The 27768-nt window shown below is 37.7% G+C and overlaps 2 long non-coding RNA genes across 2 annotated transcripts in view; one reads left to right on the plus strand and one right to left on the minus strand.

Moving 5' to 3' along the window:
- Positions 1–3428: 3428 nt before the first annotated feature.
- Positions 3429–5288, minus strand: LOC117679102 (uncharacterized). Its single transcript, XR_004595278.2, has 2 exons — positions 5202–5288; positions 3429–3631 (listed from the first exon to the last, which is right to left on the minus strand). It is a non-coding gene; the product is annotated as an uncharacterized LOC117679102 (long non-coding RNA).
- Positions 5289–5393: 105 nt separating this feature from the next.
- The window catches only part of LOC148115053 (uncharacterized), a 29065-nt gene continuing 6690 nt past the window's right edge, over positions 5394–27768 (plus strand). The window contains exon 1 of the long non-coding RNA XR_015731876.1: positions 5394–5655. This is a non-coding gene — a long non-coding RNA (uncharacterized LOC148115053). The remainder of the gene's footprint in view (positions 5656–27768) is intronic.

The following is a 27768-nucleotide window of genomic DNA, read 5'->3' on the forward strand; positions in this document are numbered from 1 at the left end:
AGTTCTTCCAAGGGTTGGTTTTTTTTTTTTTTTTTTTTTGTATGAGTGCATATGTTGATGAATTGTTCCTTAACTGCAAAACTTGTGGAATTGAAATAAATGTCTTCAGACTTTATCCATTCCATTATCCAAAATACTCACAAACAATACAGTAAAACATTGGAGATTTGCTGGGGTCCAATTCCCACCCTAGTAAAGAACTCAGTGGGTGGCCTTGGGCAACTGCTAAATAGCTTAGGAAAATCAGGGCTACAAGATAGGGTGATGGCTATTATCTTAGAGAACTTTTAAAAACATTTGGAAAAACTGCACAGCATTGTTGGTCATGATAGCTAAATAGGACCTCCATGCTCAAAGACAATAACAATTTTATATTTTGGGGAAAAGTCAGGAAAGACTGCTGCCTTTATGTCCTTTGATTATTCTCCATTTATTAAAATTTATGAATTAGATGAAACTTTGGCCTCATTTGATTTCTTGCTGGATTAAGTTACTTGAAAGTAGTCATGGGAAACCCTTACCATGAATTCCAACTCTAAAGCAGTGGCTGGTTTCTCAGGATATGTTAGATTAGGCTAAAAGAGAATTGATACTTATGGATTCAATGCAGTGTGAATTTAGTCATTGTTTTAGTGTCTTCTTTGAATCACAACACTAAACCTTGATAATTCTAATTGTACAAATCTGAACAAATTGGATCAAGAAATTAGCATCCTTTTTTCCAGTGATGGCCCAACATCATCAGAAAGCCTCCTGCTCTCTGAAATTTCTACCCGTCAAATGTTGCCTAAGCTTGTGCTAGATTTTCCTTTCCTTTCCTTTCCTTTCCTTTCCTTTCCTTTCCTTTCCTTTCCTTCCCTTCCCTTCCCTTCCCTTCCCTTCCCTTCCCTTCCCTTTCCTCCCTTCCCTTCCCTTCCCTTCCCTTCCTCCCCTCCCTCCCCTCCCCTTTCTTCTATGAGATAATTATTTCTTTGAGGAAGAGGATACTGACAGATGAGGATCTATTTTCTCATTGCTGTCCAACCCACCCAAAGGATAGCAATAAGGGAGTGCTGTATTATTATAACTTCCCTTTCTCCTTTTTCCTTCCTCCAGTGAAAATTTTGCTTGCTGCTCAGGAGAAAAAAAATAGTTTTCCCTGCCTTTCTGCCTCTTGCAAAGAGTAAACATATGCCCCACTTTCTGCTTCCATTATAGCAGCATTTTATCTCACAAGTTCCTCACCAGATTAGAAAAGCAATGTAGAGATAATAGCAGTGGGAAAAATGATGCACAGTTATAGCAAGAGAGAATGTGAGAGACAGATGGTAGTTTGTGGACACAGAGCATCTCCATCTGGCTGGATTTCTGGCTGAATGCAGGCCAGCTTGCTACAGCTGGAATTCTGAATGGATTCCTTGAAACATTTGCAATAGCAAAGGAGAAAAACAAAGCAAGAACAATGAAAAAACAAATACAAAATATAAAAAGCTTTCTGTATTCAAGATTCAGTCAGATAAACTTACTTATTTAGGAAACAGTCCAGCCGACGTCAAGTGTCAAAGTTTCATGGTGTTTAGTAAGAGATGGTTAAGCATGTGCTTGTTGTCTTCTTTGAAATGGGAAGCTCTGCAATGTTTGATTCAGACTGGAATGCAGGAATTGGGTATGTCTAGTCTAATGAAAAGAAGGACCAGAGGAGATATGAGAGCAGTGTTAGAATATTTGAGAGGCTCCTACAAAGACTGGTGGGGGTGGGGTGTCAAACTGTTTTCCAAAGCATCAAAAAGCAAGACAAGAAACAATGGATGGAAAGAGTGCAGAGAAGAGCAACCAAGATATCTAGGGGACTGGAGGCTAAAACATACAATGAATGGTTGCAGGAACTGGGCATGGCTAGTCTAGTGAAGAGGAGGACCACAGGAGACATGATAGCAGTGTTCCAATATTTGAGGGGTTGCCACAGAGAGGAGGGGGGTCAAGTTATTTTCCAAAGCACCCTGAAGGCCAGACAAGGAATAATGGATAGAAACTGAAGAAGGAGAGATTCAATCTGGAATAAGGAGAAATTTTCTGACAGTGAGAGCAATCAACCAATGGAACAGCTTGCCTTCAGAAGTTGTGGGAGCTTCATTATTGGAAGCTTTCAAGAAGAGACTGGACTGCCATCTGTCAGAAATGGTGTAGGGTCCCCTGCTTGGATGGCGGAGGGGAGGGTTGGACTGGATGACCTAAAAGGTCCCTTCCAACTCTGTTAATGTGTAATCTGAAACTAACCAAAGAGAGAAGCAACCTAAAAATAAAGAGAAAATTCCTAACGGTGAGAGCAATCAGCCACTGGAACAGCTTGTCTTTAAAAGTTGTGGGTCCTCCATCACTGGAGGCTTTCAAAAAGAGACTGGACAATCATTTATCTGAAATAGTATAGGGTCTCCTGCTCAAGCAGAGAGGTTTGCTGGTCTTTGAACAGTGTACCATGCATCATACCTAAGTAGGCTGGTTTAAGGACAGTGTTTCATTTCACTTCATTTCATGGTATCTTGATGAAAATAAAAAAAATTATGAATGAAATGCAGTTCTAGTCATTATCATCCCTATGTCTTTAATAATTTTGCCTTCTGTGTAAAATTTTAATAATTTGGGGAGCAACGTTACAACGTTAGGAAGATACAGGATTTGGGTAGAGGTCTGAGTGTACAGGCTGTTTCTCTATCTCAACCAGGATCTATTGTTTCCAGTTTTGTGTCTGCCTGGGGATTTGTCAAGGCTAGAGGATCCAATAACCGTTTCCCCCACTCCCCTGTTTGTTGTAGATGCTGTTTGGAGAAAAGGAGGTTAATTAAGTATGTGGGATATTCCAATCCAAAGATGAGCTCAGAGTCTGTTGTTTGGAGCTGCCCAAGGCTGGAAAACAAAGAAACCTTCTTTCTCTTTCCTGTACTAATGATTCCCAACTGGCTGTCCATGGAGCACTGGAGAGTCAGAAAGTAACATGAGATGGTCCATTAGAGCAGAGGAAGGGAATAATGCAACAATAATATAGCCCTATGTAGTTCTCCTATTTACAATATAATTTGCTTGTAATATAGCATTTGCTGAATGTTGTGGGACAACTTTGAGAGCTAACATTCTTGGCATGTTTAGTGATTAAGCTATAGACCAGTGGTGGAATTCAATTTCTTTTACTACCGGTTCTGTGGGCGTGGCTTGGTGGGCATGGCAGGGGAAGGATACTGCAAAATCTCCAGTCCCACCCCACTCCATGGGAAGGATACTGCAAAATCCCCATTCCCACCCCACTCTGGGGCCAGCCAGAGGTGGCATTTGCCGGTTCTCCAAACTACTCAAAATTTCCGCTACCAATTCTCCAAAACCAGTCAGAACCTGCTCAATTTCACCCATGCTATAGACATACAAAAAGGGCTTTTATCGGGCCTAGTCAGGAGAAATGGGTTTAAAGTGGCTTTATTATGTGATGGTACATGTTTCTTGCCACTCCTTTTTCACAATCCATTTAAAAGAGGTTGAAAATAGTTTGCCTGTGTTTTCTTCTGAAATTGATCTTGATCTGCAAGAAATCCATCTTGGGGCTGATCCTGAACGATGGTTGGTTTACTGAAAAACCTTCTTCTGGAGCATCGTATTGGTTTTCCTGTAATAGAAAATAATATAAATGGTACCAAAGCTGGTACTATTTTATTCCAAAGTAGAAAAAAGAAGCCAGTTAAATGGGCATTATTTTTATAGGCAGTCCCTGGGTTAAGAATATCTGTCTTATCCCTAGATGTGAATAGGGCAGTTATAAAATGGCAGATGACTCATTTGTTACAGTACTTAAAATGGCGGACAGCTGACTGGAAATGCCATCTGACACAAAATGGCGACAACATTCTCTTTCCTTGAGCTGACGAATCGCTGAAGCTGCACAATGGTTTTATGAGTGTCACAAAGTAGTGCACATATTTTTAGTGCAGTATAAGGCCTGTTTTTAGTAGTTCAGGAAACATTGCTTGGCTTCAGTGGTTTGTCAGTTCAAGGAAGGAGAGCATTGACTGCCATTTTGAGCTGGGTCAAGAGGGTGAGAGATGGAATTCCAATGGGTTTTCCTTGAATTGGGTTCTCCTTAGTGGAAATCTGTCCTACTGTAACTTGGTTTAAAGATATAAAATGTAAAGTTATAAGTTTAAATTTTACCAAAAAAATGTAAAATTTGTTGTTGTTTTTTTGCTCATCCTGATATGCAGAAGAAGGTGTACAGTAACCTGTCCTGGCATCAGTGTTTCAAATTTTTTTACTACCAGTTCTGTTGGTGTGGCTTGGTGGGCGTGGCATGGCTTGGTGGACATGGCTTAGTGGGCGTGGCAGGGGAAGGATACTGTAAAATCTCCATTCCCTCCCCAATCCAGGGGAAGGTTATTGTAAAATCCCCATTTCCTCCCAATCAGCTGGGATTCGGGAGGCAGAGAATAGATGGAGCGGCGCCAGTCAGAATTTTTACTACCAGTTCTCCAAACTACTCAAAATTTCCACTACCGGTTCTCCAGAACTGGTCAGAACTTGCTGAAACCCACCTCTGTCTGGCATAAATACAAATTTGGGTTAAAGACAAAATTAGGGAATAGAACTTGCCCTTAACTACAGGACTCTTTGTATTTTTAGAAAAGTTCACCATTAGATGTTGTTTGGCCAGAGGTTTGTAAAACAGTATGTCTTTTTTTAGCTGCCATGAAAGTTTTATCAATTTACCACTTGCTAGTCACAGGTTCTTGAGTTATGGCAGAGAGAAAAATTAAACCAGCCGAATATATTTTTCCTAATGCAGTAAAGCTTCCTCCATATGTAGTTTTCTGTCACAGAGGAAGCCCATACTCTTGCATTAAGATCAGATCAAATAAAATAATACTATGCCTATTTTCCTGCCCAAAAACCCCTCTGTTGTGGAGGTTAATAAAATCAATGAACCGTGAACCTTTGTCTCTATGAATTTCTACTTTAACAAATGAGCCTTTAAATCATTTAACAGTAAATGTTTTTATTTACATAATAAAAACATATCTATACAATTAATAAACAGCACTTAATTACTATAATTAATTATCCTGTCAACTATATATCTATATCTATTCTCTCTAAGCTATGTTATCTATGACTACTCTTCCTCAGAAGATATATTATTATAAACCACCAGAACTGCTCTTCTAACAGACTTCCAAACTGCTCACAGTTGTCTAATGGAAGATCCTAGAAGAGTTAAGACCTAAGACCAAATAGCTAAGACGAGTGAAGATCGAAGAGCCAAAGAGTTTCTGACAAGAATCTCCTTTTATACTGCTAACTATGACAGTTAGGTTAGGACCGGGGAGATTCAAACATATTAGCTGCCCTCTGATTGGCTTATATATCTGTCCATTCCAAAAGCCATTAATAGGCACAGCTGTAGAGAAATAAATTTTCTCTAACACCCTCCTTTGAATCCAGGATATTTATTTAGTAGGAAACAGGTATCAGTAACAGTAACAGAGTTGGAAGGGACTTTAGAGGTCATCTAGTCCAACCCCCTACTCACACAGGAGACCTGTACTAGGGATTCGAACCGCCGAATTACCGACCCATGTAAAGCAATTTGTCCAACCTTGAGACTCCCCCAAGATGTTTGGATAACAATTTCCTAGAATGGTAAGCCCACGCAAGAGTTAGAGTTCCTTACTGAGAATTTTGAAATTGTAATTTCAGCTGGAGTAGGCTAAAGATTTTGGGTAAGTAATAATTTCAGTCTAGTGTCAAAATGTCTACTGTGAAGACCTTGGTGTTCTCGGAGCTTGGTTGTTTGCTTGTAGAAGTTTCATTACTGAACAAGGTAACATCATCAGTGCCTCTCCAGCAGAGTTTATAGCACCTCATAATTAGGACCTGAACTACCTATTCTAATTGCTATTAAAGGTGTTTTAGCCCCCCCTCCCCCCAATTTGACTCCTTTGTTAAGTTTAAAAGTGATAGATCCAGGAATAAAATTGTTCCATCTTGTACTTCATTAGTCTTTTAGGTTACTTGTTTCCTCATTACCTGGCATGGACAAATGTCTTAATGACTTTGCAAGTCCAATCAATGGTAGTCATCATTTGACTTTATATGTGAAGGGCATACTGACCTGAGTGGAAAGTCCTTCAGACTACACGAGAACTACATTAGCAAGGGAAGGAACCAAAATAAGCTCTTGTTATTTGAAGATTCAAGTCAAAGCCCTGCTTGTCTACAGAGGGAATGAAATTTAATGGTGAAACCAAGAGAAATCTGAGCTTAATGAATCCACGAGATTTATATATAGATTTCTAAATTTAAACTGCTTGGTCATATACGTTGTGTCCTACAGAGTTGTCTCTTCCATTCTGCCCTCCAGATATGTTGTTGATTGAGACCAGTCAGACAAACAAATAAATAAACAATATGCTTGGATATGGATTTATCCTACATATATATATATATATATATATATGCAAGTGATTTATTATCAGTGCTTTTATGCCTCTTTAACCAGTTCATACTAATCAATTTATGGGCAGCAAGATAAAGGTACAGAGCAAAATAGAAAAATTATCTCTTATTTCAAATAATGAAAAACAGTCATTACTTAAAATTATAGGTAGTTCTTGACTTACAGTTTAAGTTGCTAAGTGGGACAGTTGCTAACTGACTTTTGCCCCGTTTTACAACCTTTTTGCCACAGTTGTTAAGTGACTCACTTCAGTGAGTCACTTAAGAGAATCTGGCTCCCCCCCCCCGTGACTGCTTGTTGGAAACCAGCTGGGAAGGTTAGAAATTGTGATCACATAACCCAGGGACAGTACAAGTGTCATATGCCAGTTGCCCAAATTTTGATCATGTGACCATGGGATGCTGCATTGGTTGTAAGTATGAAAACTTGTCATAAGTCATTGCCGTTATAACTTTGAACGGTCACTAAACAAATGGTTGTAATTCGAGAACTACCTGTATAGTTATAAAACCAGACTGTTGTATATCATCAGACATTCATTACATACCTAGATACCAGTGGTGGGTTTCTACTGGTTCGGCCCGGTTCGGCTGATCCGGTAGTGATGATGGTGAGCTGAGAGTGAACCGGTTCTCTCTGATGGTTAGGTTGGCCCTCCCGCCTGCCCCTGTTTTATAGATACATTTCATTTGGTCGTTTTTAGCCCAGATGAAAGGTGCAGCAGAGCGGATTGCTGCATGTCAGCTGTTCTGTAATATACTGCGCTTGTGCGCTTGTGCGCATGAAGCACATGCATGATGCGAACTTGTGGTAACATCGGTTGAAACCCACCACTGTTAGATACCCCCTTGCTTCTGTCTCCAATTAGTAGGATAATTAGTTTGTAGCATTTTTAGTTATTTATTAACATATTTGTATGGCTGTGCATCTTAAGAACATGGTTCTAGATGGCTCACAACAATGAGCCAAAGAGTTATTAGAGTAGTTTGCTTCACATTTATTTTATTATATACAAATTTCTTCAAATATAATTATTTAGTTGACAGAAACACATACCTTTAATTGCTTTTTAGGATTCAACAATACTGGTAGTGTGATCTAATTGAAGTGATTAGATGTAATGTTAAAAGTTGTAAATAATATGAAGCCTTGAAAGAAAGGTTGGCATGAGCCACAAATTATAGCCTGTATATTAGAATTAGGGGCCTCAAGAAAGGTGAAGTCTGGTTATATGAATCTCCATCTGAAGATTGCTCAGGCAGTGACTTTTCTGAGTGAAATGATCCCATCATCCTAACTTCAAAGAACTCACCTTAGAACAGGGGTGTCAAACTCAAACCTGGGGGCTGGATCTGGCCCACAGGGTGCTTAGATCTGGCCCATGGGGCTACCCTGGAAACAGTGAAGGACTGGCCCACTGTGCCTCTGCGAGTGAAAACGAAGCTCAGGAGGGTTGCGTGCCACCTTCCCGAGCTCCCTTTTCGCTGGCAGAGAGTTGCTGGAGACCATCACAGCCAAAAACAGAGCTCGTGAGGGCCCTCAATGAAATCGAGTTTGACACCCTTGCCTTAGAAGCTTATGCTAATCAGAAGCCAACTTCTGTCTTATGCATAGATCCCATTATCTTCTCTGAAACTAATGCTAATTGAACAGAGTATAGCTTTTGAAGCACAGGTGGTTCTTCAGAGGGAAGGAGATAGAACATGTAGTCTGTCCATAGAATTTAAAAACCCTTTATTTACTTATTTTGCTCAAGACATTGTTCTAACATAAGATGTAGTATCAAAAACAAGAAAGAAAAAAACATATACCTTTGGCTCCATCTCTTTGCCTGAATGCTTATCCCCATTCTTGGTTCTGCTTAGGCTTATCTTGACTTTATACATCATGCATTCTTTTCTCTCCCCCCCCCCCCATTGAATGTTGTTAAAAAAACAACAACCAAGCTTTAAAAATGTGCAGGCGCTCTTACAGCAGATGTAATTCAGGATTTTTATAATAATAAAGATGATGGGGAAGATGAATTATATTTAGGCTAGAGTTTCAATTATGTCCAAATGTGCTGTGTAATGCATAGATTTAACCTAAGAACCACAGTCAAGAGTTTAATGGTGACTTTACAGTGACTTTGTGGTTCAATAATTGAAAAATATTTTTTTAGTTAGCCTATTTCAAAATGTGGTAAACTCTCCAGCAATTTCAACCCTGCCTGAGCTACAAATATTCTCCTTTATTGGTATTAAGACCCTCATAATTAGGACCTGAAATTCAGTCTCCAAATCTATTCTACTCTCACCTCTGATTATCTATCTTAGAAAGTCCTGGGTGCCTAGAACCTCTCACCTTGTATTAGAAATAAACAGTTGCTTGTTTGACTTTGACTGATTACAGTACATTTTTCCTGCCTTCCAGAAGACTCCTGAATTTACTCAACTGAGTACTGAGTTTTTAGTAGCTCTTTGTCAGGGTCTTAATGAGATTTGATATTCTTTTCATATACAATACAGTTCTCTGACTTTCAGGAAAATGCACTAAAAATTTAAATGATCCTGCAGTCCTTGCTCAGAAGTGGATTAACAATAACAATGCATCATTCTTTAAAGTGCATTTCATTAAAGAAAACATGAGAATTTAGTGGTTGTGTTATAGATCATTTAATTGTTGTGTATTTAAGCAGCAAAAGAAACCAAAAATATTTCCTGTGTTTTCTTTCATCTCCTTCAAATTTATTATGTCAGTCATTGGCCGCTATGACATCATAAGATGAATTCAAAGCAGTGATTACTTTAGCATTCATACGTTCGCAGCGTTCCAATTATTCAGGCTGCTAAGTGAAAGTATAAATGTCAATTTAGCTATCTATAATGCTGTAACATTTAAAGCTTCATGAATTACTCATGGAATGGGAAAAATCAAGAATTTGCCGAAGGTATTTTTTTTCCCTGTATCATATTTGCTGAAACTGTTTCTTCTAATGCATAGCAGTGATTCATCATTTTGATTTAAAACATTAGATTTATTTAAAGCACAGAAGAGGGGATTTACATTGAATTTAAAAACTTGAATTTAAACACTTTATTGCTATAAGCAAGTAAACCGCAATAGAATTAATGTTGTTGTTTTTTTTAAAAAAATTCTCAGAATGTACAACTAGAAGAGTCTGCCTTCATATTTTGTTTGGAAGGCAAAACTGCCATCAGAGGCAATAGCTAGGCTGAAGAACAAAGGTCATAGGAGATACCTGGTTTATTCACATACCTTGCTCATCTTTAGGATTTGGGATGGACACATTGTTCATTTTTTTAGTCTTACCTTTTTACACCCATTTCTTTATTATTTTTCTTCTGTGAAAAGGTTTGAACAATGTTTTCATGCAAGTTCTCCCTAATATGTACCATACGGAACACATTTTTCATTAATCTACAGTTTTGTATGTACATATATTTACATATGCATTTATATAAGTAATTGTTTTAATTGTTCATTCTTTGATTTTTTTTAAAAAAAAGATGAGATGAACTGTATCACAAAATTTAAGAGCGTGGTTAATATTCACTAAGTTAAGCAGGATAATTTTTATCACTTTATATCTCTCTAAAACATGGCTCACACTTACTGCTTAATTTATGTGCTATGGACTGATCTTATTGTAAATCATTGATAGGACCAGGATGAAGAAGTTAATAGGATGGAGATAAAATATCTATGTTTATATTTATGTTTAGATCTAGTTCTGTACCTATACCTAGATCAATATCAATCAACCCCCCCCCCCCACACACACTAATCATTTCTTTTATTTGCCACATTAAATATTACAATTTAATGGAAATGTCTGGAGATGTAATGATGTTACATCTGGAGGTTCAGAGTTGTTCACAGTCCTACTTTATTGTATTAAACAATCCTGTCTTAGAGCTCTGCAAAAAAGGAAACTGTAAACTTCAGTTCTATATTAATCATAGGCAGGTTGGCATTTTTGAATCTTGGATGCAGTATTGGATGCAGTATTATGTTTTCCCCCTAGTTATTTTTGACTCAAGCTGTGCTTATTTCTTACTGCCTTATTCTTCTGTAATCCAGCTTCCCACACTGTGCTTAATGCTCTGCAGAGTTTCATTGGTCCTATTTAACATCACTACAACTAGTAGAATCAATGATAACATGAATCCCAAGAAACTAAAAAATACACCATGTACCTAAGATTTTTAAAAATAAAAATCGAGAACATTTTTCAGAATTAGAAAATAGGTTTTTTTCCTGAAATCATAAAGGTAAACATTGCCACTTTTCTGAGAATAATGGATATAAGAATATAGGCACAGGCCTATAAAATGAATGTCTTGCCAAAATGAATACCATCTACAAGTCATGAATAGGAATTTAGATTTCCAGTGATTGACAAGGCCTCCTATTTTTGCTATCTGCCTAGATCTATCAGAATTAGGAATTGTTAAGGTAGGTCGTTAAATTGTTAAAAGTAGATAAACTTGTCTTGGAAATCCAAGATATGCAATTATTTTGTAGGAATGGGATCTAATGATTCACCAAGCTAGAGTTTCAGGACTGTAAGCAATACAGAGAAGCTAGAAGCTATATTTAGATAACTGAATGTGTCATAGGCTAATAAAACTGAACACTATTTATAAAATAATTTCAAATTAAATAAAAATGGGAAATAAGGATCCAGTAAACATTTCTCATTCTTTTTTTAAAAAAAAATAAGTTTTATTAATTTTTTCTTTTACATACATATTTTATGAACAGAGTATTGACCCGAGTATTCACATCTTATACAACTTGTAACATAGTTATGTTTTAATTTTTATAATCTATTCCAATCTTCTTTTTTGTTTTTTCCAAATCCAATTTACATATTTCAATTTCTGCCATAATATTCTTTTTCCTTATTTTTGTATCTTATCTGAATCTCTTCTTAATACATAGTATATAAACAATCTCACCAACCACCATTCAAATCCTAATTTCTTAGCATTACTTCAATTAATTATCTTATTTCTCCATTTATAAAATATGTTTCCCAAAATCCTCATCACACTTTTTGACTATAAACAATGTACTTCATCTTATTCAATTCTTACATTGAAATCCTTACATATGAAATTCTTACATTAACTTAATTCTTACATTATCTTAATTTAAGATAATGTCTTATTTTAATCTCTACTTAGTACATAACAAGCAATATCACTATCTGCCCTTAATTCCTAATTTCTTATTATAGCATCAATTAATTATTTTATTTCATCATTTACAACATATTTTTTCAAAATCCCCATCACACTTTTTAACATTTCAATTTTGTCTCTTGATTTCAGTTATTTTTATAATTGAACCAAATTACCACTTCATATTTCATTTCCATTTTACAATAGACAATATACACCATCATATTTGCTCTTACATTCACAATTACTAATGTTAATACAGTTCCCTTAGATTTACTAATATATACCTTATTTCCCTTCCTCCTTTCCACTATTCTTTCCCTTTTAACCATTTTCTCTTGGTCTCTCCAAAATTCCACTTCTAAATAATTTTCTCCTTTCATCCCATTCTCTTATCTTCTTTTTCTTTCTTTTTTTTGTTTTTATATTTATGGTATCTTTTGTCCTGAATCCTTTCTCTAACTTTTGAGTCTATTGCTCACATAATTCTCCCCAAGCTTTTACCTAATCTTTTTCCATTTCCTTCTCTTCCCTTTGACTGATTCTTTTTTTGGGGAATATTCCCCCCATCCATTCTTTTTTTGCCACTGTAAATCCCAGTGTAATCATCTAACTTTTTACCTTCAATTCCTTTTCCTTCAATATTATTTTGCTTTGCATTTATATTCTCTTTTTCCTGTTTTGTGTTCTAACAAAGTTTCTTTTATTTTATTGCCTTTTAATCATTCATGTATGTTTTTAAGCATCTCAAATAATTCCTCACACATCCAAGACTCCATATTGTCAATTTAAAAAAATTTGATATTTTAACTTATATTTAATTAAGATTTAAGTCCATATAGTCTCTTTTTTATTTCCAGATAATATCCAGTTCAAATATTTGTCCAATCCACTCCAATTTAAAGCTTTGTTGTTTTTCACCTCCTTTAAAAATCGAGACTGAGTAGTTTAAAAAGTAACAAATACTCCTTAAAGTTTCTCACAGTTCTCTTAGTGATCAAGGTCACTGCTGTTATTTCCTTCAATTTTCAGGCTGCTCATTGTAGTGCTTTCTTTCCACCAGCAGATGTCTCTCTCCAATCCACCATTCTCAGAACAATAAAATATCAAGCTTACAAAAGTATTTTAAATCCACATAGGAAATACTTTCTCTCAGCTTTCTTCTCCTTTTATTGTTTTTAATTTCTCCAAGTTCAGTTTTAAATCCAGTTGTAAAATTTCCTTTCTTGGGCCACTTGTTTCCTCGCCGGGACACCTTTTAAAGTTTTTTTTAAAAAAATTCTCTTTTTTACCTGTGAGTTGGCCAATCACTCACCCAGTACCAGTACTCCATTCAGACACCGCTCTTGCACAAAATCTTATTCCGGTTGTCCCAGCTTCAAAGCAGTCATTTTTAATGGCCGCCAGTTTGAAGAGCTGTCTCCAATCTTTTGAGGAACTTGCCTGTTCCTCTTGGTTGTCCGAGGCACCTCTCCTTCTTTACCATCCCTACAGGACAGTTCCAGTCCGAAGACCCCCCAACAGCAGTTTGTCTGGCTGGATTTTCACGGGGCTCGTTGGAGCCCGCTATTTTCCAGCCAGTCTCGCCACAACGCTTCCAATGTGGCGAGACCAGCCAGTCTCGCCACAACGTTTTCCCAAACATTTCTCATTCTGTAAATGTTTATAAACCCCAAAGAAAATGCTGGAAGATGACAAGGGATATGTGGATCAGAATGGATTTGTTCAATGTTAGGATCACATTAATTTTGTACACAGCTTTTGAAAATAAACATTGCTTTTCTTTGTTTGCTTTCTCATAACTGAGAATTAGACCCAGTGGTTGTTTTGTTGCAATTCATCTCATTTAAATGACTTAGGCTATATTATGTAAACAGGAATGGATTTCCTTTACTAAAGCTTCTTAATGAACATTAAGCTAGGAAGTTAGCCTCACAAATTCTACTTACAGAGACTTACGTAAATATGTTTGTTTGTTTGTTTGTTTGTTTGTTTATGTGTGTGGGTATGTATGTATTAAATATTCAATTTGCTTGCCATTTTCTTCTAAACACTTGCTTATTCGTTTGAATCATGAGCTTTGAACATTCCTAGGTACAGTAACATTTTCCTTCAAAAAATATTACTTATTAAACATACTGTGATTGGCCCGCTGATTTTTTTATTAAACTCTGCTTATGTGTATGTTTATATGAGTTTGCGTGCACACATGAACACATACATAAACACACACACACACTGAAGAAATGCATACTTAGAATGTTTTCAAAGCCTCACATTGTATCTACGGCTACATTTCAGTAAACAGCTTTACCGCTGTAATTGATTGTGCTTAGTCTTCCAAATAGTTAATTGAAAACATAAATATGTGTGCGAGTAAAATGCCAATATTTCCTTGATTTCGTAAAATAATCTGACAAGTAAATATTCACAAGGTTTACTGTCTACTTCTCGCTTACTCATTTCTCTAGGTTGCTTATTACTTATAACAGCACGTATTTTGGGACACAATCAAAATTAAGCAGCCAGGAGGAGTCCTCCCTTGTTCAGAGAAGGCCAGCCCTGTTTGCTCTTAAAGACCACTTTCTGTGCTGCTCGTTTAGTATGCTGTGTGCTCTCTCTCCTTTTAAAAAAAAAAAACACAAATGAAATTCACTCTGCATTTTCCATTTAAAACTTATACAGCAAAGTGCATCATAACAGGATGTAACTACGTATTAATCCAATTAGTGCAACACATCAAAGGGCTCAGTCTTTCTGTTCTGCTGCTTTATATCACAATTCACGAGGGGAAAGCAGCAGCGTAATGAAGGGCTTGGCAAGGGAGCGGTTTATTTTGTTTCTAGAAAGGGGGGAGGAGGAAAGATATATTGTGGGTTAATTTTCATGACGGGAAAAAAGGCAGAGGAAGAGTAACAGTAAGCATTAAGCTCAAGTGCAATAAATGGAATTTAAAATACTACCGCAGCTTCACTATTGACGGACATAAATTCTGTAATTAGCTGATGACACAACAGAGCTCAAGTGACCTATTGTTAAATTATTCAAAACCTCCCAACCCAAGTGAAGGCAAATGAGATTATTCAATATTTACATTGTGCAACAAGACAGCTGGGGAAGGGTCTTAGGGCTTCACATGACAGTCTTTCCAAACAGAAGTTTGCAAACAGCCCATCTACCTCTATTGATAGAAGTAACTGCCCGAGAAACATATTCTCAAGTACGTATATATATGTATGTTCTTGGTCTCATTTGCAGGACGTTTCTTAATACAGGCATTTCGACTAAACTTCACAGAAAACCTAGAGCTAGTCAACAAGATAGTTGAGTCGTTTATTGTTTCCTTCTGTTGAGAACAAAAAGAATATGGGAAACTTTTAACAGGTAGGTCTTGACTTATGACTGGTTGCTTAGTAACTGTTTGAAGTTATGACCTATCTGAGGGGATTTATGACAGGCCTACAAAGTTTCCCTCCCTATAGTAATGTGACCACACTTCAAGCTTTTGGCAACAGGACGGCATTGTTTGCAGTGATCATGTTTTATGATGGTTTTGCTGAAAACTAGCACTTACCTCTAGTTTGGGGCAAAACCATACTATAACAAACAAGGGGTTCACTTAAGAACTGCTATGTTTGCTTAGCACCTACAGTAAGTGTTTACACATACAACCATTTGTTTAACAACTGCCACATAAAATTGAGTTGTTCATATGACTGACCAGTTTTAGGACTGTTATGACTTATGATTGCAATGGGCAGACTTTATTAGAGTCATAACCCAAGGACTTTACCAGAGACGATTAAGCCTAATGCTACCAGAATGATGAAATTATAGCATCATGTTATTCATACAACTCACAAGTGGGGGGGGGACACTATTTAGAAAGGTTATGCATACTTTAAACATTATTTGGAAGATGTTCTTCAGAACTTTCATGAACCCAGAATTTCTGCTATTCATTAGTATTCTGAGCTGCCAGTTATGTAGGGCTGCTATAAAATTTGTTTTTATTTTAGAGAAAGGTTTTCCTGAGGTGTTGTTTCCCTTATCTTTGGACAGGTGATTGTGCAAAGTGAATCGAGAGGAAGGGAACATTTTAAAAAATGGGGGGGGGGGTTACACAGAAAGATGCCTGGTGGAAGAACCAGCTTTCTAGAAGAATAAACCAAAGATGACCATTCTTTGTAGGATGAGCCAAGAGTTATGTTATTGGTAGCATGACACTTTTCCATACTCCTACCATAACAATGTGTAGAATACAAATAGTTATGAAATCTCCTCTCTGACACTTCATTTTCATTTGAGTTTGCTAAATACACAACTAGATAAAATCTGCCCCACAAAAGAATAAAAATAGGATTGATTAGGTAGACTTGAAAGCTATAAAATAACCTGGCTGATTTTCTCAAAGATTTTTACAAATGTTAATAACTCCATGCAACAGAAAGGATTAGTTTTTCTAGACTTACTAGTATACATTTCAAATAGTAGGCTATTATGAATTCCAAACTAATGACTTATTATCAAAATTATTTTTACTTTATACCTATTGAAAGGAAATGATGCCCATAATTATTATTTTTTCTTTGGGCAAGGGGGGATTTTACGGTAGCAAAAAGTAATTTTGCCCTTTCAGCAGCCTTCTGGAGACTTTCTACTTAGCTAGAAACTGATTCTCAGCACAAAGGATTCTTTCAAATTACATCCCTGAAATAATGATTTTTAGGCGGGTATGAGAAACTGTAAGGCATAGCTGCTAATGATCACAATAAACATAATAAATTGCAGCACCTCTGCTGCAGTCCACCCAAACTGGAAAGGGATTTAAAAGCCTATCAAGCAAATCATGGATGGCCAACATGTGGCCTTCCAGATGTTGTGGACCTGTAACTTACATTAATTCTTACCACCTTTCTGCTGAGAATTGATTGGAGTGGAGTTAAACAGGCCTTGGATGACCACATAGACTAACATCTATGACTTACTTTGCATGGGCAATCAAATTAAATTATAAAATGCTGAGGAAGATTCAAGCTTTCCAGATGGCAGATGGTTATCATTTTTAAAGTCCTCATAGGATAATGATAAAGCAGAGGCCACATATTTTCAAAAAGAGTCTTCTGGCTGCCAGAAGAAGAAAAAAAGCCCAGAAACTAGTGAATTGTGATTTCACTGAATTAGGGCTGCATAATATCTTGGTTTACGTAGGTAGAACCTGGCTAAAGACACACACACACACACACACACACACACACACACACACACACACACACACACATATATATATATATATATATATATATATATATATATATATATAGAGAGAGAGAGAGAGAGAGAGAGAGAGAGAGAGAGAGAGAGAGAGAGAGAGAGAGAGAGAGAGAGAGAGAGAGAGAGAGAGAGAATATGTGGGTGCATGTCTTCAATCTAAATTCTAAAATAGTCTATTCCTATCTCCTATATCCTATAGATACACAGTTCAAATGAATATTACTAACTTTCAGATAATTGTACTGTTGTAGTAAGCACTTTCTGTGAAGACTTCTGACTAAGGGGAACAAAGGTTTTACAATAGTGGTTTCTAAAAATGTTCAAGGATTTTTTTTCTCCCCAAGAATATGTGATAGGTACACTTCTTTATTGTCTTTTATGATGCTGTTCCATGAATACTAGCTGAGATTTTCCTGATGATTTCTGACGTACTATCTGTTGTTGTGGAAGACAAGTCGTGTTAAATGCAGGGGTTCTTTACTTTTCTTTGAGACATTTTATTTCATAAAAAGCTCCATATATTGTAGCTATAAACCATATGTAAGTCAATGGTGGAGTTGTTGTCCTGTATTGGGGTCGGTGGTAGTTGGGAGTGGGGGTTTACAGGCAGTAGTAATACTATGGAAATGCTCCCTTTGTCGCTAGGCAACAGTGTTCTACCTTCCTGTCCCTCAAATGTAATGTCTGTGAAGTCAGTAGCTATTCTCCTCACTTGTCTTCCATTTTCTTGCATATTTTGTACCAATTAGATGCATCAATTAAAAGTTTTATCTAATATATTTTACTTCTCATCCCTATTTTAAAGCACTCTCCCCCCAACACTTAATGGGTCCAGTCTAATTAAATGCAAATAATAATACAGAATGGAAAGTTTTACTAAGTGAACCAAATTATTCAAATGATCAGTTGTGGAAATTTTGTAGTGGAAATACTCTTATGAAAGGATGTTTTATGGAATTCAGTTAACCTAAAATGATTCATACAAACTCCTAAAGATTAGCATGACACTAAGGAAGTGAAAATTCAGCAAAGATAAAACATGAAGCTTTGCGGGAGGCTTCCAGTTATGACTATAATTGTAAATTGGTGCAATCGTAAAACAAATCATCTGATGATTGGACTTGATTTAATGACCATTTTTATTACATTGTTAAGCAAATGACTGTGATCATTAAGGGAATCTCATCTCCCCAATTGACTTTGATTGTCAGAAGCCAGTTTGTGGGAAGGTCACAAATCATGATCATGTGATGTCAAGACACAGTTCTCAGGGTTCAAAGTAACAGTCCCAACGAAATCAAAGCCTGAGACTTGGAGTTTCCTCAAAGTAAGAATTTATTAGGAATGCCATATTGGCACAGCTGGTGAAAACCCAACTCTGAAGGACCCAAGGTTTTCCCCACATGGATCAAAATCCAGAGTTCATGCCCCCAGGTCACACATCCATCACATGGTCCAACATAGTCCTCCTCTGGCTGTCTTTGGTCCACGTCTTCCAAACACCCGGTAGGGATGTCCTTGGCTCCCATGGGAAAGAATGTTATTTTGGCTACACTTTCCCCCAGTTATCTCTATCTCCCCTCTCATGTTCCCACAGCTGCAACCGGCCTTGCTGTGGCAGCCCTGAAGATGTCCAAAATGGCTTCAGGGTTGTACAACGGTAACTGCTGTAAATATGAGCTGATTGACAAGCACCCAAATTGTAATCATGTAACCATGTGAGTGGTGCAACAATCATAACTTTGAGGATGGGTCATAAGTCATTTTTTCCGAGGCTGTCGTCACTTTGAACTTTAATTAAAACAACGATAGTAAGTCAGGGACTATTTGTACATGAAAGAATCCTCCATGAATAACAGGATAGTAAAACTACATGCAATAGTCTGTGAGAATAACCTCGGGAGACAGGAGGAGGAGAAGGAGGAGGAGGACGTATAGTCTAGGCAACAGATGACAAGAGATTTGTTAGCCTATATAAGGAATGGGGGCATGAGAAACATCTCAGAAGGGATCTCCCTAGTTTCCTGGAAGATAAGTCAAAGGAGGGGAAAAGTGCTTTCAAACTTGCAAGATCCTGTTACTGAAACCTTACATAAAGGCAGCATTAGTACCCAGGATTTTTGTTATCTAGCCTAGACTACCTCAAAGGGCTGTGTCATGCCTCCATTGGAGTCTGAATCTGAGACGGAAGATGAACAGCTGACAGAGAGCAGGAGAGTGGCTCTGTTGGCTGTGGAGGAAACTGGGGAAAGGCAAAGTCAGGCTGGGCATAGCAGGGGAGAGGTAGAACAAGGGAGAGGGGATTCAGATGAGGACTAAGGCCGACCCCCTCCTCATCCTAGTGCGCGCAGGGAAGAACTCAGAAGAGAGCAATGGGTTGCATGGCTTACGAGGAAGGAAAGGGCCCTGATTCCCTTCACAAGGCACACCCGGGGATGGAGTTTAAAGGAGATGCAGTTGGGAGGGGCGTTTGTCAGGAACAAATGCTAAATTCATCTAGTGTTGAGAGTGGGGCCTGCATTCCTGGCATTCCTCCTGACTGTTTTAATTATAGTCGTGCTTCTGTGTCCTTATCTTTTCTTGCTGGAATTATTGCTGTGAATTCTTTGCTTTTGGGACTCATGATCTTGCCCTGCTCGAGTGATTGATTTGCAGTCATTCTGCTTACAGCATTTGGACTGGAGTATCTGCGGACACTCCAGTCCAAGCTGGAGTGCAGGTTTGTGGGAGAGCTTTTCTCCAAGCTGGAGAGTAAATGGGATGTTGGGGGCAAAGTTGGTGCCAATAAATGGACTCATACCAGTTTTCTGGCTGTGTTGCCTTCGTGCCATGCCCTGGTCTTCACAGGCTGATTGTCACCTCTTGAAATGATTCTAGCTGAAACCATATTTTTCTTGTTTTGTTTCTTTGTTGCCATACTTATAGGTGGGGGAGGGACTCATGGAATGTAGGATGTCTTTCTCCAATGTGCCAGACATAACAACGATAAGGCTCCTGAGAACCAAGGCCAGATCAGTGTGTCTTAGCAATGGCAGGAGGGAGTGCTGAGAAGTTCATCACCTGCTTGGTTGGAAAACGTGACCTGTGACGCAAGGGGGCTGGACAGTATCTATTCTTTAATTATACCAAAAATGTGGGAATTATTCAGTGTTGGTTTCACATTTGACTGTGCCGATATGATGTACCCAATAAACAGGATTTTTGAGGAAGCCAAGGCCTCAGAGTCTTGAATTGGTTGGGAGCATTACTCAGAACCATGACACAGACGTTGTATAAGATAAAATCTGGTACAGTAAAAGTAAAGTTATTCAATAACAGAGAAATGCTTGGTTTACAGTGCTTGAGAAACTGTATGGACTGCTGAAAAGATAAACAATAACCCAGCACTTTTATAGCATCTACTGAAGACATGGCCCACTTATAAATGATTTAGAAATCAAATAGGCAAATGGCCATTGAAGTAGTTAAAGAAAGACTCATTGGTTTGTTTCAATTGCTGTCAAACAGTAATTATCAAAATACAAAACCAGCATTGCAATAACTACATTTCATTTAGCTATTTTATTTTTATTTATTACGTTTCTAAACATCCACTTCCCAGTGACACCTGGTGGTTCACAGATAAAAACACCCACAACACACACATTGTATAAAATAATATAATGATAAAATCAAAGAACAGAAGATGGCCCAGTCATCCTTATCAAACACCTGGGCACAGCCAGATCTTCAAGGCTCTCTAAATTACCAGCATGATGTTGGGGGACATGTACACAAATGAAGGCAAACACAAAGAGAGAAGACTGGAATCTTTTTCAGGGACCCCCCTCCCCAAACAAATTACATTCAGACAGAGAAATTTTCAAGCACCCAGACAAAAAAGCTAAAGTGACAATCAATGTGGAAGTGACTAATGACTGAAGTTGAATTTTTAAAGCTACACAGAAAAAAATTATCAAAAGGCTGGTGGATTAACTCTGGAGTGCTGAGTTATCTGACAAGTGATAAGATCTTCTTTAAACAATCAGTACGGTGTGTTAAAGGATGGGTTTATCTTGCTGAAGGAATATGAAAGCTGAGATGTAGTAATGAATCTCAAAGACACCAACTAAACTGGCAATGTAGCCTCATATCTTGCATGTTACAGACATAGAAGAGTTTTTGCCAATAAAAAAATTAACAGAAAAAGGACTTACAATTATATACTGTATGCATTATTTACTCCAATTTCAGGACTCATGGCCAGGGCCCCAAAAGATGAACTCAACCAATGTGTCCTTTAAAAAGGCAGAAATCTGTACAAGTAAGCAACAGAATGGCATAACAGAGTAATATAATATTTGGCATAATTGTTAGGTCATAGGCAGTTAGAAGACATATTAGAATGACAGAGACAAAAGTTTAAAAAGAATGTCAAGATGATCTCATGATCTGAAATAATAAGAAATGTATGTGGTATAAGAATGATGGCTAGATCTACAGATCTTTTGTGTAAAATAACTGAAAATAGAAATGAACTTTTGCACAGCAAAAGTCATAGAGATCCAGTGACTTTTATTTATGACTCTTCTTGAAGACAAGTTGCTTAAAAAAACTTCATAATAATACACCACTAAGTTAATGGATTTTGTAAAAAACAGAAAAATCAGTTAATATTTATTCATTATTTTATTAATTTGATTTATAGGACCACCAGATAAGAAGTAACTCAGTAATAACAAAGAACAGAATGATGATGGTGATGATGATTTTAAATCAGAGAGGAAAAGATAATAAACATGTGGCTCTAGGACAGGGGTGTCAAACTCGTGGCCCGCGGGCTGGTTATGTCACTTGCTGGCCCTGCCCCAGCCCGGTTTAGTGATGGGGAAAAAAGTCCCGATATGTCACGTGATGCTGCTGCGAGTTTGACATCCTTGCTCTAGGACAACAAGTTTCCCTCCACTGATCTAGAGCAATAAATAAAAGTCCATATAAGATCCATAGATGGAAAATATTGAGGATCCTCTTTCATTACTGTATTTATAAAGCACTCACTGAAAAGAAGGTAGTTTTGTGCCTGATGCCACTAATCCAAGGATTCCCAAACTGGGGTGCTTGCACCCCTTGGGGGGTGAGATGATATTCCAGGAGGTGTGAAAACTTGGGTTTAGAAGTTTCAAAATTATAGTGCATATGCATAATTGCCGTATTTTTCAGAGTATAAGACGCACCGGAGTATAAGGCGCAACTTAGTTTTTGGGGAGGAAAATAAGAAAAAAGCTGATTGGCAGGTGGATCGGCCTCCCGGAATACCTCCAATTAGCTGTCCCCAGAGGTGAATTTTAGCAACAGGTTCCTTGGTTGTGAGCTCTGTGCCTTGCTTTTTTTTTTTTTTTTTGCTTTTTTTTCTGCCTCTGAAACTTCTGAAACTCTGTTTCAGAAAAAACTTTTTTTCCTGCCTCTGAAAGCCTCCAAAACAGGGCTTCAGAAAAAAAGCCTCTGAAGCTCTGTTTGGGGGCTTCTTTTCTGAAGCTTCGTTTCTGATGCTTTTTTCAGTCTCTGAAACCTCCGTTTGAGAAGCTGGGCAGGGCTACATTCGGAGTATAAGACGTACCCAGATTTTCACCCACTTTTTTGGGGGGAAAAGTTGCGTCTTATACTCCGAAAAATATGGTATATGTAAACTAAATGCATGTAATTATTTATTTTGTAAGGGGTGCGAGAATATATCAGAAGTGTTCTAGGGGTGTGGGGTGTAGAAAAGGTTGGGAACCCCTGCACTAATCTATTTGAAGCTAGATTGCAGGCTTAGTATTCAGATGGAGCTTACTTAGAATTTTAGCTTAAATACACCCTTTTAAACATGGCACTCTAAATTCCTGGGCCATGCTTTGCCTACCCAAAGTCTAGCCTTGTGCTTGACTGAGAAGTTTTAATCTTTAATATAAAGCTTAACTTCTTGCCAGTGGGTGAGCTCCTATAATAAATTTTTGATAGTTTTCATTTGCCGTGGACCTTTCACGTTTCTTAAGAGGTCCCTAAGGGGGGCATGCATAAGCGCACCAGCATGCCTACCGTCCCTGTCCTACTGTTCCCATTTATATGTACTCATTTTATGTGTTTATGGCTATGTTTTGCTTATTTATTTCCTTTTATATGTGTCCATGTCTATGTCTATACTGTTGCTTGTTTCCTTGTACTTGTTGACAAATAAATAAATAATAATAAATAAGAAGAAGACTTTATTAGCTAAAGTGCTGGCCTATACCTGTTCACTGGAGTTTTTGCTATTTATTAAAGTCTGCAAAGGCATCTAAATAACTTACTATTTTGGAACTGCCCCAAACACTTAAGAATTTCTTCTTAGGCATATCGTAATGTCTTCTCCTTTCTTCTTTCTTGTTATGAGGAACATTAATTCCAACATTAAAGACATCCCTTAATTAACCCTCTTACAATCTCGTTTTCAATTTATGTTAATTCTATAATTGTTTTAATTGGTGGTTATATTCTGTTTTAGTAGTTAGTTTTATTGTTCACCAGACAGAGTTATCTTATGTGAGATGGGCAGCCATATACATTTGATAAATAAATAAAATAGAAATAAACATCGCTTCCTCTTGCAAAAGGCAATCAAAAGAGTTTGGTGTGTTTTCTTTACTGTGCATTTTAGTAAGTTCATTATGGTCACTTTAGTAAAATTCCTAGGTCACACAGATGAATTCTTCCAGTCTCTCTCTTGTTTGAGCAGACAACCTGCTAATATTTACAATGTACCTATACTTTGTATGACAGCACACAGAATGAGACAGGGAATAACAAGGAGTTGTAGAATGATTGGAAGTCCAGTCACCATTCTTTTCTCTCGCTGTCTATTATGTTACTGCCTATTTTCCTTCAATATGTACTATTGTTTGGATTTGTTTAGCTTTCATATGGCAACTTATTGGCCTTTTGTATAATAGAGATGGCCTATCTACTATGTATCTATAAATCTATCCATCCATTCATCTATATACAAGGTCAGATGAATCAGTGGTAGTGCGATTTTGAAGAATTCAATAGAAACAGGAAAAGAAAAAAAAAGATACAAGTGGTGATTTTCTCATTGCAGATTATTATTAAAAGTAAAAGATGCAGGAACAAGAGTCACCTGATGAAAGTGTGAATTCAAGTGTGAAATGCACGTTATTAAAGATGCAGTACATCTCTTGGGTGTTTGTCTTGCAATATGCGAGTGAGCTTCAAGGTGTTGATTATCACCTTTAAAGCTCTCCATGGCATAGGACCTAGTTATCTTCGAGACCACCTGCTGCTACCGACGGCCTCCCATTGACCTGTGTGCTCCCACAGAGAGGGCCTCCTCGGGGTGCCATCAGCCAAACAATGTAGGCTGGTGACCCCCAGGGGGAGGGCCTTCTCTGTGGGGGCACCTACCCTCTGGATTCAGCTGCCCCCAGTGATAAGGAGAGTCTAAGACCTCGGTGCCTTCCGCCGTGCCCTTAAAACCTTCTTTTTCCAGCAAGCCGGGCTGGCCTAACACTTTTTAAAATGTTTTTAATTGTTTGTTATTGTTTTTAATTATGGGGCCAAATTTATATATATCTTTTTAATTGTATTTTAATGTTTGTAGTTTATGCTTTTACTTGGCTGTTCACTGCCCTGAGTCCTCAGGGAGAAGGGCGGTATACAAATTTAAAAATAAATAAATAAATAAATAAATAAATAAATAAATAAATAAATAAATAAATAAATAAATAAATAAATAAATAAATAAATAAATAAATAAATATCATCCATAGTTAAGTCACTGAGGCTACTATATTATATATTCTGAAAAGATACTGTATGTATATCAGAATAGGAAGCCCCAAAGTCAACACTGGCGGCTGATGAAAATAATACATCTTGGGAATTTACACCTCTTCCACTTAACCAAAAAGATGCAGGATGCAAGCAGATATTCAGAGATAAATGTAATGCCAAAAATATACATTTGGACTACAAAAAAAAAAAAAAAAGAGAGAGAGAGAGAGAGAGAGAGAGAATATCATGAAAGTCTGGAGAATATTATGATATGCAGTTGACAAGGTTATTAATCGTTATGGCTAAATGAAATATGCAAGCTAAACAATGCTATATAAATATATATTTAAAAAGAATAGAGCATCCAGACATCCAGAAGATGGCATAGATGGAAAAACCTTCACAGAAAAAAAATTATTTTTGAAGAAATTAGAAAGCAGCATTTAAAAATTCAAATATCTGGAACAGCATGAAACAGACGGTAAGTGAAAAAAGAACAGGTGAATATTGATTTTGATCAATGTGGATAACCTGTCATAGCTTTGAATAAAAAGGGAGTGAACAAAATTCAGTGAAAGTAACGTTAGTCTTGTACTTTAACTTGGCCAACTTCTTGAGGTACCTAGTTTTGAAAGTTGTTCTAAAGTAAAAACAACAACAAATGAATTCAATGTCTTTAAAATGCCTTGAAAATTATTCATTTTCAAATTTTCAATTATTAAATGATGAAAGCATGATTTTCGACTACCTTGTAAAATTTTCAGAGAGATGGATTGGGGAATAAGACAGCAGGAAAAAAAATATATAGGAAAGAACTCAGCATCTTTGAAGATGTCTATGGGGGAAATGAAGAGATGTGGGCAAATAATTTTCTTTTCTCATAAGATGTTTTTATGTCTCCTCAGAACCAAAATCACATTTTGAAAATATGCACTTTCCTTAAAAGAAGACTAGAGAATACTGTTAACATACTATGTTGATATTCACTTCTTAAGTATGCTATATGTGTGTTGTGGCTATAAAGCAATAATTTTATTGTCTAGTTAGATCTTCTAAATTTCTTCAGATTGTGGCTTATATTTATGCATTTTTGCTGCAGAGAAGGCAATAGAAATCAGTGATTGATTTTTGTGCTTTATATTTATTTTATTTTATTTTATTTTTGCGATTTATATGCCACCATTCTCCTGAAGGACTCAGGGCGGCTTACAACAACAATCAATAATACAAATAACAAAATAAGTTAAAAACCCCTTAAAAACCATATTTAAAATTATTACAGTTTGTGCAACCCCTAGCAGATCAAGTTATTTGACAGAAGAGCCACGTCTTCAGTTCGCAGCAAAAGGAGATGAGGTCCGGGGCTATCCTGAGCTCTGTGGGCAAATCATTCCAGAGGGTCGGTGCTCTGACAGAGAATGCTCTCCCCCTGGGGGCCACCAGTTGACATTGTTTGGCCGACGCACCCTGAGGAGGCCTGCTCTGTGGGAGCGCACGGGACGGTGGGAGGAAGGCAGAAGATGGTCCTGCAAGAACCCCAGGCCTAAGCCATGTAGGGCTTTATAGGTAAGCACCAGCACCTTGAAACGGACCCGGAGAGCAACCGGCAGCCAGTGCAGCTCACGCAGGAGAGGTGTTGCATGGGAGTAACGAGGAACTCCCGTAACTACCCGCGCGGCCACATTCTGGACCAGCTGGAGCCTCCGGATGCATCCCAAGGGCAGCCCCATGTAGAGGGCGTTGCAGTAATCCAACCGAGAAGTAACAAGGGCGTGGGTGACCGTGGCGAGGGCATCTTGGTCTAGGAAAGGGCGCAACTGGCGCACAAGACATACTTGTGCGAAGGCCCCCCTGGTTGCGGCCATCAGATGGTCATCCATGGACAGCCGAGAATCCAGGAGGACACCCAGATTGCGAACCCTAGCGGAGGGGGTAAGAGTGTCCCCTCCTATCACTAAAGATGGTACCTCTAGATCCCGCGATGCCGGCATTCCCAGCCACTCAGTCTTGGATGGGTTGAGTCTGAGTCCAAGCCCGCACTGCCTCCAGGCAACGGGACATCACGGAAAGGGCATCCCTAGGGTGATCTGGGGTGGAGATATAAAGCTGGGTATCATCCACATATTGGTGATACCTCACCCCAAAACCACAAATGATCTCACCCAGCGGCTTCATATAGATATTAAAAAGCAGGGGGGAGAGAACCAATCCCTGAGGCACCCCACAAGTGAGGGGCCTCTGGTAGGATCTCTGACCCTCGCCGATACAAACTGCAAGTGGCCCAAGAGATAGGAGGAGAACCACTGCAGAACAGTGCCTCCTATCCCCAACCTCCCGAGTCGCTGCAGGCAAGATCTTTTATCATTTCAAGAATAAATGTTCATTTATGCCGGAATGTAACCTGCCCTTACTTGATTTTTAAAGAGCTGATAGCTCTTATAGGTAAACCCTGTTTCACTAACATGGCTGCTATAGAAAAATATAAATGGTATTAAAAAGTATTTTGTATAGTTTTTGGATGCTTTAAATTATGAATTTATTTTTTAAAAATCATAGCATTTTGAGGATGGCCATTTCTGTTTTAGTTATCAATAATTTTTCAAAATAATCTATTAAGAGTCTATATCAGCCTATATCAGTAAATCTATGAATAGTTAACAGGATAATATGTGGGTATCTCCTGCATATTGATTACCTAAAACAGAAAGTCTGCTCAGATATTTTCCTGTAGAGGTGGAAGGCTCAGTATAGGAATAGAATATAACAGAACTGTCCTTTTATTCCTTAAGCCTCTATGCATCAAATATATGAGAATTTAGGAGAAAAGAAGGTTTAAATGCAAGGGTGATCCAGTTACACGTATGAATTGGGCAGTTTTTCTTCAAGATAAAAATTATTCACTGCAAGAAGGAATGGATTCAGGGTATGAATCTGTGGCCTATTTTTGAAAAATCCTTGTGTTCTAAAAATGAGAGGACTGAGCATATGATCTAGATTTAATGATAAGCTAATGATTAAATTAATTTGGTATCGAAATCAGTGGAT

Source organism: Pantherophis guttatus, chromosome 2, assembly GCF_059756535.1.
Source record: "Pantherophis guttatus breed Tessera chromosome 2, ASM5975653v1, whole genome shotgun sequence".
Taxonomy (NCBI): domain Eukaryota; kingdom Metazoa; phylum Chordata; class Lepidosauria; order Squamata; family Colubridae; genus Pantherophis; species Pantherophis guttatus.